The sequence below is a fragment of the Macaca thibetana genome, chromosome 19 (assembly GCF_024542745.1).
Source record: "Macaca thibetana thibetana isolate TM-01 chromosome 19, ASM2454274v1, whole genome shotgun sequence".
Taxonomy (NCBI): Eukaryota; Metazoa; Chordata; class Mammalia; order Primates; family Cercopithecidae; genus Macaca; species Macaca thibetana.
Window position 1 is genome coordinate 33,948,546 of NC_065596.1, and position 11,954 is coordinate 33,960,499.

An 11,954-nucleotide genomic window follows, 5' to 3' on the forward strand; every position below is an offset into this window, starting at 1 on the left:
GTAATCCCAGCTACTTGGGAGGCTGAGGCAGGAGAACTGCTTGAATCTGAGAGGTAGAGGTTGCAGTGAGCCAAGATCGCCCCACAGCACCCCAACCTGGGTGAGTCTTGCTCTTATTTACAGGAAAAGAGTTTTCCTGTAAATAATTAGGAAGACTAAGCAGCCCCAAAGATAAGACCTCCTGGGATCATTGTCACTTCTTATGGAGTGATAAAATAACCTTCCTTGAAGTGTATCAATCCGTCACCAATCAACTTGCTGTAACCTATGCACTGGTCTTGAATGGAAAATACGGTGCTTCTGCTAAAGCTTCTGTCTTTCCCTGTGTGTGAAACCTTAATGTCTCCACTTTGGAATGCTGATCCCATTCATTAGGAGTTGATGTTTCCAGGTGGCTATCCTCATGCTTTGTGTTCAGATAAGTTGTATACTTAATCATAAATTCTGAATTTTATTATTTACTGCTGACATCAGTTTCTGTCGAATTTTAGGAGCCTCACTAGAGATGGCACCTGTCTCCATGTTGTAAAACTCACACTTGTCAAAGAAACATGGGTTAGGGTTTCTTCCCCTCCTCAGCATGAAGCTAATTAGCTGACAGAAATGGTCACCTCCATTACCCAGTAGAGCCAGGATGAACTATGTGTGACCAAGGGTGTTGTCAAGTCCTCTTCCCTGAGGACTGATTAGTGTTTATCTTGAAAACATGTACTTAATGGGTTGTATAGAACAGTGAAGTTTCTTTCTCTTTTTTCAACCTCTCAGCTGTTTGCTTCTATTTCCCATCACATTCTGGTCTAAGGCTTATTTATTAATAACTTTTTAAATTTCTTTCTCTATTATCGTCGTGCAGATGTTTTGTCATTTGGGGGAAGATTTTGTTTTGCTTTGTTTTCAATTATATTTTCTCAACAATTAGAAAGTGAAGTAAAAGGTATTTGTTGGATCAGGCGCAGTGGCTCACGCCTGTAATCCCAGCACTTTGGGAGGCCGAGGCAGGCGGATCACTTGAAGTCAAGAGTTTGAGACCAGCCTGGCCAACATGGTGAAACTCGTCTACGAAAATTAGCCGGGCATGGTGGCACGCGCCTGTAATGGCAGGTACACCGCAGCTGAGGCAGGGGAATCGCCTGAAACTAGGAGGCAGAGGCTGCAGTGAGCCGAGATCCCCTCACTGCCCTCTAGCCTGGGCTACAGAGAAATACTCTCATTCAAAACAAAAGAAATAAGTAAATAAATAAAGTAATAAATCTCTTCCACAAATGTGCTGAGACAACTAACTGGATATCCACATGGAAAAGAATAATGTTGGATCCCTATCTCACGCAATCAAAATGGTATTTTTGTTATTAAAAAAAAAAGGAAAAAAGAGAGAGAGAGGAGGAAGGGAGCCCTGCGGGAGCGGGTGTTACTTTGTCGCCCAGGCTGGCCTGGACCCCAGGCTCAGCGATCCTCCCGCCGCTGCTTCCTGAGTAGCTGGGTCCTCAGTCTCCCTCCCCTGCGCGTCTGCTGTATTTATCCAGCAGGTGGTCACCTCACTCCTCGCTTTCCTGAGCATTGCGTCCCGCATCCCAGGCGGTGGCTTTAGGGAAGTCTCTGAAGCTGAGCACAGGGTGGATTTTCCCCCCACCCGGTGAATGGAGAATAGAAAGGGAGAGAATTTCTATTCTGTTCTGTGGGCCGTCAGCATGAAATTGTACCTTCGGCCCAGGCAGGGCTTTGCATTTCACATTCTAGTTTACATGCCCATTCCAGACAATTCCAGGGCTTTTGAATCAGGCCTCAGCCTTTCTGGCGGGTCTGGACTCCAAAACCCTAAAACAGGCGCCGGAGGGAGGGTGAGGAACTCACAGGTCCCGCCCCGGCCCCGCCCCTGCCCCGCCCTCTGCCGGTTCTAAAGAGCAAAATCTCTCCGCCTCGCGCCCCGCCCCTACCTCGCCTAGGCCCCGCCCACCTCCTCGCGGGTCCCACCCAGGCCTGGCTTTTGTCCTGCGCGCAGATTCGCGAAAACCCGGAAGCGGATCGCGTGGAGTGACGGTCCCATCGCGGCGCGTGAGTTTCGTTCTGTGTTGTATTAAGTCTGCGCTTCCCAGGTCCCTGGCGCTTCTGTTCCTGGGGTGTGGGGTCCCCACAAACCTGGAAATTTTCAGCCATCTTCCTTCACCTAGAGCAAATTGAGACGACCCTGTGAGAGTCTGGGGGTCGCTTCCTTAGGGGTTTAAGGTCGCCCTGAGGCTAGCCCCGTCCCGGGTCTTTCTGCTGTAGGGCAATGTGTACACTTTCTATCGCGTAGTTTTCCTGCTCTAAACCTTTTTCTGACTCCTCCCGCCCCGCGCTTTTTAAAGTCCTCACGGGAGAGGTGGATTCTCGCCCTCTTCCGCCCATGGAACGTAGAACCGCGGCCCCAGTCCCAGGAAGGCCGCCTCCTCTGTCTGGTCCTGGGATCCTGCAGACCCCACCCTTGTCTTAAGGCGCCCTCGCCCCCCGACCTCCCTCCTCCTGCTGGGCCCTGCTGCTCCCTAGGTCTCCCCTCCGCAGTCACGGCTTCCCCTGAGCCTACGTTGGGGAGGTGGCTGGGGCCTGTCCTGTTAAAGGGGGCCAGCCCTTCCACACCTGTGGGTATTTCTCGTCAGGTGGGACTAGAGCCTGAGAAAAGAAGGAAGACACAGAGACAAAGTATAGAGAAAGAACAGTGGGCCCAGGGGGTGCTCAGTATAGGGAGGACCCGCACCGGTCCCAGCCTCTGAGTTCCCTGAGTATTTAATGATCATTATTTTTACTATCTTAGCTAGGGGCGTGTATCAGGGCAACAGGTGGGGAGAAGGTCAGCAGGGAAACGTGTGAGCAAAGGAATCTGTATCATGAATAAGTTCAAGGAAAGGTACTGTGCCCGGATGTGCACGCAGGCTAGCTTTATGTTTCTCTTTACCCAAACATCTCAGTGTAGCAAAGAGTAACAGAGCAGTATTGCTGCCAGCATATCTCACCCCCAGCCACAGGGCGGTTTTCTGCTATCTGAAAATAGAAAGAATGGGAATGGTCGGCTTTGCACCAAGACATTCCAATCCCAAGGATGAGCAAGAGACAGCCTTCCTCTTATCTCAGTTGCAAAGAGGCTCCCTCTTTTACTAATCCTCCTCAGCAAAGACCCTTTATGGGTGTCAGGCTGGGGGATGGTAAGGTCTTTCCTTTCCCATGAGGCCATATCTCAGGCTGTCTCAGTGGGGGCAAACCTTGGACAATACCAGGCTTTCTTGGGCAGAGGCTTTCCGCAGTGCATTGTGTTCCTGGTTAATCGAGAATGGAGAATGGCGATGACTTTTACCAAGCATACTGCATGCAAACATATTGTTAACAAGGCAAGTCCTGCACAGCCCTAAATCCCTTAAACTTTGATTCATTACAGCACATGTTTCTGTGAGCACAGGGTTGGGTCTAAAGTTACAGGTTAACAGCATCTGAAAGCAGAAACAATTTTTCTTAGTACAGATCAAAATGGAGTTTCTTATGTCTTCCTTTTCTACATGGACACAGTAACAATCTGACCTCTATTTCTTTTCCCCACATCCTGTGACACAGGGTGTTCTTCCCTGCCCAGCTCCAGCCCCTTTAAAATGCGCTCCCCTGGTATGCAGGCATCTTACTCCAAACTCTCCTGTGATTGTGTGGGCCAAAGGGATCAGGAGACAGACAGAGACCAGTAGAAAACCTGAGACAGAAAAGAATGACAAAGACTCATAACAGATGGCAAAGTAGAGAATGGGGTAGGGATTTGCCAAGAGATAGCAAAAGTGAAAAAAATAATAATAATAAAGCAGGAGGAGAAAAGCAACTGAAGAAATGCAGAGAAAAGCTAGAAGGACCGACAGATGGCCAGGCGTAGTGGCTCACGCCTGTAATCCCAGCACTTTGGAGGGCTGAGGCAGGCGGATCACTTGAGGTCAGGAGTTCGAGACCAACCTGGGCAACATGGTGAAACCCTGTCTCTACTAAAAATACAAAAATTAGCCAGATGTGGTGGCAGGCGCCTGTAATCCCAGCTACTTGGGGAGGCTGAGGCAGGAGAATTGCTTGAACCCAGGAGGCAGAGGTTGCAGTGAACCTAGAGCATGCCCCTGCACTCCAGCCTGGGTGACAGAGCGAGACTCTGTCTCAAAAAAAAAAAAAAAAGAAGAAGAAGGACAGACAGATGAAGGACAGCAAGGTAGGGAGAGGGACAGCAAAGAGGGAGGCTCATCAGAGTGAGGGAGAGGGGGAGGGATTTGGAGCCGGGGCAGACAGAGCAGAGTGGTGCTGGTGGCAAGGAAAACAGAGGGAGAACCACAGCAGGGAGGACACCTGGGGATCTAGGCTGCCAGAGAGTGGGGACAAGGGGTATAAAGGGAAGAGATAATTTAACAGGGAGAGCAGAGGAGGCACAGAGATGGTGGTGTGGCAAACTGAGGACTAGAGAGACTGATATGGGGGAGAAAGGAGGATGTTTATTTAAGGTACTCACCGGCTCAGTGGATTTACATCTAAAAAGCTGAGCATTTCAACAAAGACAGAGTGGAGTTTTATAAGCAGACTCACAGACGCAAAATAAAAGCAGTTAGTCATATAGTGATAGGTCATGTAATCTATACCATAGCATAACTTGTAACCTTGCATAGCTGGTGGCCTTGTAGCTGCATTGAAAGAAAAACAAGAACAGCTAAATACACACATTTCCTCCTTCCTTCCTTCCCTCCCTCCCTCCCTCCCTCCCTCCCTCCCTTCCTTCCTTCCTTCCTTCCTTCCTTCTTTCCTTCCTTCCTTCCTTCCTTCCGGTGTCTGGAGCCCGTTCCTTTGGCTTAGACTTCTCAAACAGGGTTATGATATAACTGTCCTTGAAGTGAGCTTGCTAGGCAGAGGAAAACTGGTTCTTTTCTTTTTAACCCTTGCCTTGCCTGTTACTTTTCCTAGAGTGAATGAATGCATATTTATTTTTTAAATTTCTGCCTCAGTTTTCTCCCTTTGGTGCTTGTTATAAACAAGATTTTAATAGAAAGCATCATTGTTACTGGATTCTTCATGAAAGAGCAGGTTTTCTTCTTTAGGCACAGGCTGATATTCACATAGAGCTATTAGCTGAGTGATAGTCTGCCTGGTTACAATTGTTTCTATCATTGATTGAATGTTCTTAACAAGGAGAGGTAAGAGGCAAGGGAGTATTAAACAAATTCTTAGTGTGGCTGGAACTACTCCTATTGAGGTTTTGAACCTACTGAAGAAGGAAAACCAGCCTCTAAAGAGGGACTCAGGAGCCTACTTTTTCTAAGTCTGGACTGGAAAATGGGCTAATTTTTTCATTCTGGCAGTTATTTCTGTAATAGCCTTCCTATTGCCATCGATTTCCAGGCAGCAATTGGTTAGATTAAATTTTCTACGTACTCCTCCTTCCTGGGCTAGGAGGTAGTCTAAAGTTAATCTATTTTGGTAGATGGCATTTCTCATTTTTGTGGCTTGCTGGGCCAGTAAGTCGAATGCATTTGCTGTTTCATTAGTGATGATTTCAAGTGCTGCTTGCAACTTTAGGATGCGGTTAAGCGTGTAAATTGGGGTGCGGTAGCTTTATGACTTACCTTGTGCCCAGGTAGCTGGCCTAAAGTACTGAATTAGTCTTTCAGGGGCCAATCTGTGTCTTTCTAATCTTCTATTTTATGTATTTTCTTATGTCTATATCTCTTTTGTTTTTTTCTTTGATTTTTTTGTAGACAGGATACCATCAAGGTTCTCCCTGTTGCAGTGGGAGTAAGGAGAAAGATGGTCTAATTGTTTCAAGTACACAAGTCCTTGTCCACTTTCCTGGCAACTGTCCGTAGTCGCGAGGCCCACAGATCTAATAGAGACGGGAGGGTGCTTGCCAGGTATATGGAGCTTCAAGCTGTTACTAGATGCGGTTTAGAGAAGAGAAACGGGAGAATGGATTTGGATGAGGTGATCTGGAGTCATCCTTGCCTTGCCTTTCCACGAAGTTTTCTTTAGTGGTTTATGATAATACTGCTGTCTTAAACAAGTTAATTCTTCTACTGAGTCCGTAAAAGCTTTTCCTTAGCGAGCAACACAGTATCTCCTGATAATGGAAGTTTTTAAGAGCGAGGCGCTTGAACTTGTGGGCATCGGTTCGGGAGAAGAGTCAGTTAGAGTTAAATTATCTTGTGACATTAACGCTTTTGCTTCTTAAGGCCATTGGTCTCCTATATTAGTCCCTCTACAAACGTAACATGAGAAAATGCTTAAGCTGCTAGCAATGTTTTCAGCTACCCGAGCAAACAGGTTTTTAGCTAAAGGAGGAGGCTCTGGTAACTTCTGGTCTACGTGCGTATGGAATGATTTAAAGACTCGGAATTGTTGCTGGTCCAGGTTCCTTTTTGATAACGTATAGGTAGGTTGCTGGGTAGGTGTGTGGAGACATGTATGGGGTAACCCACAGTCCGCATGGGTAGGTCTGGCTTTAGAATGGTGAAATTTACAGGATGACAGGTTTTTGTTTCACAATCTGGTTTTGCCGGCATTTCGGTAAACATGATTGGCCTTTGTTGTGTGCTGGGGTGCCGCAATGTGCAATACTCACCATCTTTTTCTGGGTCCCAGGGGGACAAGGTGGTATGCATAGGTATTTGTAGTCGTCTCCATAGTATCTCTGTACAGGCGGGTTACCACAGACGGATGAGTCTAGGTCTGCTGCTGGATGAGCATCAAAATACAGAGAAATAGGCCATCGATAAAAGGGAGGGACCTTGGTTTGGTTTAAGAGGGGACTTTCTTTTGACCTTGCATGAATTTTAAAGTATTCGCCAAGTGAAAATTTGGGGTTATAACATACATAAGGTTGGTTATTTCCTGGGTCACAAATTGAGTAGATGGTCTGATTATATGTACAAGTCTTTTTTTTTTTTTTTTTTTTTTTTTTGAGACGGAGTCTCGCTGTGTCACCCAGGCTGGAGTGCAGTGGCCCAATCTCGGCTCACTGAAAGCTCCGCCTCCCGGGTTTACGCCATTCTCCTGCCTCAGCCTCCGAGTAGCTGGGACTACAGGCGCCCGCCACCACGCCCGGCTAGTTTTTTGTATTTTTAGTAGAGACGGGGTTTCACCATGTTAGCCAGGATGGTCTCGATCTCCTGACTTCGTGATCCACCCGCCTCGGCCTCCCAAAGTACTGGGATTACAGGCTTGAGCCACCGCGCCCGGCCTTTTTTTTTTTTTTGAGATGAAGTTTCACTCTTGTTGCCCAGGCTGGAGTGCAATGGCATGATCATGACTCACCACAACCTCCACCTCCTGCGTTCAAGCGATTCTCCTGCCTCATCCTCCTGAATAGCTGTGATTACAGGCATGCACCACCATGCCTGGTTAATTTTGTCTTTTTATTTGAGATGGGGTTTCTCCATGTTACTGAGGCTGGTCTCAAACTCCCAACCTCAGGTGATCCACCCTCCTCAGCCTCCCAAAGTGCTGGAATTACAGGCATGAGCCCCCGTGCCTGGCCTTTATAATATTTTTTATACACTTTATACACTCCTAATAACTATGGAACAATAGCGTCTTAGTTATGCTGTTCCCTGACCAGGTAGTATGTGTACAGTGGGGTCACGTTTCTATAGGTGCTTCTTCTAACATGGTTAGGGGGAGTAACAACAGCAAAACAATGGACAGCATATTCATATCCAGCAAGGTCAGAAGAGGGCCTTGCCTGGGGGAGGAGGTTGAGTACAATGACAGAACAATAATAAAACAGTATTACAAGGAAAACTACTAGTCTTAAGATTTCTAACCACATTTACTTGCATGATGAGTCCTCAAGCTTTGGCTGTGTGTAGAAGACTAGTCAGCTTCCCACGTGTGACTAGAGCAGGGCTTGTCGTCCCCTCCAGCTTCAGCTGTGCGTAGACTGGTCAGCCTCCGGGGTGACCAGAACAGGGCTGTCGTCCTCAGCAGCAGCTTGGTCTCATCTCAGGATCAGCCGAGTTGGATGATCTGGGTCTTGCTGGCTGGTCCACTTGTCCTGAGCTGCCGGTTTCAGTTGACTGTGGTGGATCTAAGGCATGATTCCTGCAAGTTTAACAGCAGTGGGTGTGGACAAGATTACAGTATAGGGCCCATCCTATATGGGTCCTAGAGAAGCTGGATTCTACTTTTTAACATAAACAGAGTCTCCAGGTTTAAAGGGGTGTACTGGATCTGTCAGACTTATGGGCATTCTTTTTTGTATTCAGTTATGGATTTTTTGCATGGCTATTCTTAAAGCCTGCGTTTGATTTCTTAAAGTTAATTCCTCTAGTTCTTGAAGATCACTTTTTTTTTTTTTTTTTTTTTTTTTTTTTTTTTTTTTTTTTTGAGACAGAGTCTTGCTCTGCCGCCCAGGCTAGAGTGCAGTGGCGTGATCTTGGCTCACTGCAAGCTCCGCCTCCCGGGTTCACGCCATTCTCCTGCCTCAGCCTCCCGAGTAGCTGGGACTACAGGCGCCTGCCACCTCGCCCGGCTAGTTTTTTTTTGTATTTTTTAGTAGAGACGGGGTTTCACCGTGTCAGCCAGGATGGTCTCGATCTCCTGACCTCATGATCCGCCCGTCTCGGCCTCCCAAAGTGCTGGGATTACAGGCTTGAGCCACCGCGCCCGGCCGAAGATCACTTTTAATTTGACTTATAATTTGACTTATGGTTGGACTGAACAGACTTTCATAGGGTGAATACCTAGTTTGTTTGGTGAGGGTGCACTTGACTCGGAGGACGACTGTAGGAAACACCTGACGAGTTTCTTGGCAGTATTTCTTCAGTATTTCTTCAGCTTAGTGTCCAATTCATGCATTTTACTTTTCTTGAACTTTCCGGCCAATAGGCTAGGCATAACTACTATTTTATTTTTAGCAGTCTTGTTAAATCTTGCACTATTTCAGCTACAAATGCCAGCCCATTGTCTGACTTTAAAGTTAGAGGCAGTCTGGCCGGGCGCGGTGGCTCAAGCCTGTAATCCCAGCACTTTGGGAGGCCGAGACGGGCGGATCACGAGGTCAGGAGATCGAGACCATCCTGGCTAACACAATGAAACCCCGTCTCTACTAAAAATACAAAAAAATTAGCCGGGCGAGGTGGCGGGCGCCTGTAGTCCCAGCTACTCGGGAGGCTGAGGCAGGAGAATGGCGTGAACCCGGGAGGCGGAGCTTGCAGTGAGCCGAGATCGCGCCACTGTACTCCAGCCTGGCGACAGAGCGAGACTCCGTCTCAAAAAAAAAAAAAAAAAAAAAAAAGCCGGGCGCGGTGGCTCACGCCTGTAATCCCAGCACTTTGGGAGGCCGAGGCGGGCGGATCACAAGGTCAGGAGATCGAGACCACGGTGAAACCCCGTCTCTACTAAAAATACAAAAAATTAGCCGGGCGCGGTTGTGGGCGCCTGTAGTCCCAGCTACTCAGGAGGCTGAGGCAGGAGAATGGCGTGAACCCGGGAGGCGGAGCTTGCAGTGAGCCGAGATCGCGCCACTGCACTCCAGCCTGGGAGACAGAGCGAGACTCCGTCTCAAAAAAAAAAAAAAAAAAAAAAAAAAAAAAAAGTTAGAGGCAGTCCAAGCCTGGGAATAATGTCTTTTATCAGTACTTTAGTCACTTCTGCTTTTTCTGTCCTGGTGGGGAAAGCCTTAACCTATCTTGAAAAGGTGCAAATAAACACTAGCATATGCCCCTAGCCTCTGGCACGGTGCAGTTCGGTAAAGTTTATAACCAAGTTTTCACAAGGCATGGCTCCTGCTTCTTGAATTCTTGGGGGCCGAGTGGGCCCCTGTCACAGGTTATTCTGAGCACGGGTTAAGCATTGTTTACAAACGGCTCAAATGACAGCACAGAGCCACGGCACATAGAAATGGCACTTTCGTGGCCAGGCGCGGTGGCTTACGCCTGTAATCCTACCACTTTGGGAGGCCAGAGTGGGTGGATCACGAGGTCCGGAGTTCAAGGCCAGTGTGACCAACATGTTAACACCCGGTCTCTACTGAAAAAAACAAAAAAAATTGCCGGTTGTGGTGGCAGGCGCCTGTAATACCAGCTACTAGGGAGGCTGAGGCAGAAGAAATGCTTGAACCCGGGAAGCAGAGGTTGCAGTGAGTCAAGATTGCGCCACTGCACTCCAGCCTGGGTGACAGAGCGAGACTCCGTCTCAAAAAAAAAAAAAAGAAAAGAAATGGCACTTTCATAACGTTACAAATGCTGTTTTTCTTATATGAGTTTCTGATGAATTGGCTTCACAAACTTAGGCGCTAACATCTTTGAAATGGCTGGTCTCCTATCAAAGATAATTTACTACCTTCTTTTAACATATTTTTTGTCTTCTTGGGCACACCAGGCTCTTTGATTTGCAGTATAACTTGGGCCCTCTTGCAGAGGAGGTCTGGGAGGAGAGGCATAGCTAAGGCTTCCTCTTTAAAATGTGGCGTGAGCAGGCCGGGCGCGGTGGCTCAAGCCTGTAATCCCAGCACTTTGGGAGGCCGAGACGGGTGGATCACGAGGTCAGGAGATCGAGACTATCCTGGCTAACACGGTGAAACCCCGTCTCTACTAAAAAAATACAAAAAACTAGCCGGGCGAGATGGCGGGCGCCTGTAGTCCCAGCTACTCTGGAGGCTGAGGCAGGAGAATGGCGTGAACCCGGGAGGCGGAGCTTGCAGTGAGCTGAGATCCGGCCACTGCAGTCCAGCCTGGGCGACAGAGCGAGACTCCGTCTCAAAAAAAAAAAAAAAAAAAAATGTGGCGTGAGCATTGCTGCGTGCTTTGCCTCTCTGTCTGCCTTTCTGTTTCCTTTGGCTTCTGGCATTCCTTGCCTTTTGGTGCCCTCTGCAGTGCATTGTAGCTACTTTTTCTGCAGCCTATACAGCCTCTAAGAACCGTAGAATCTCTTCTTTGTACTTTATTTCTTTTCTCTAGCTGTTAGTTAATCCTCTAGCTGTTTGCTCTCTCTCTTAATATATAGTTCCATGTCCATGCAATGTAGTAAAAGCATACTGAGAATTAGTATAAACTTGACTTTCTTGTCTTTTCTAGCAACAGTGCTCTTGTCAGGGCTATTAATTCTGCTTTTTGAGCTGATGTTCCAGTGGACAGAGGCTGAGCCTCTACTACTGAGTCTAACGTTACCACTGCATACCTGGCACGTCGAACCTCTTCTAGCACCGAACTGCTTCCACCTGTGAAGTACTTGACATCTGGGTCTCCAAGAGGTCTGTCTGTAAGATCTTTCTCACTGGGGAATATCCCATCTACTGTTTCGACACAGTCATAGAGGGAGCTCCCGGTTTGACTGGGAGCAGAGTAGCTGGGTTTAGGGTGTTTACTGTTCTAAAGTTGTGTAAGGGTTTTCACATAGAAGCCCTTGGTACCGAGTCACCCTTGGGTTTGATAACTAATGATGCCTTCTTTGATCCATCACAGTTATGACTGAATGTGGCACCCGGATGGTTAGTTGCCGTCCTAAAGTTAATTTGCTATCTTCTTGTGTTAACAAGATGGTGGCAGCTAATGCCTTAAGGCAAAGAGGCCATCTTAACACCACAGAGTCTAGTTGTTTGGATAAATATGCCACTGGGTGATGCCCTGATCCTATAAGTTGAGTCAGAGCCCCTATAGCCATTCTTTTTCATTCATGAACATATAGAAAGAAAAGCTTACTTATGTCTGGTAGTGTTAAGGCTGGGGCCTTAGTTAAAGCTTCCTTGATCTGTTTGAAGGCTATTTCTTGATTAGTTTTTCAAAGGAAGGGCTCCTTTTCTCCTCCTTTTGTGGCTTCATATTAACGATCATATTAGCCATCAGTGGGAACTTTGGAATCCAGATGCGGCAGAATCTTGCTGTCTCTACAAATTCCTATTTGATGTAGGGTGGTCAGGGCCGGAAGCGCACAAACGGCTTGCTTCCACTCATAGCCAAGCCAGTGTTCCTCGTGGCTCACTA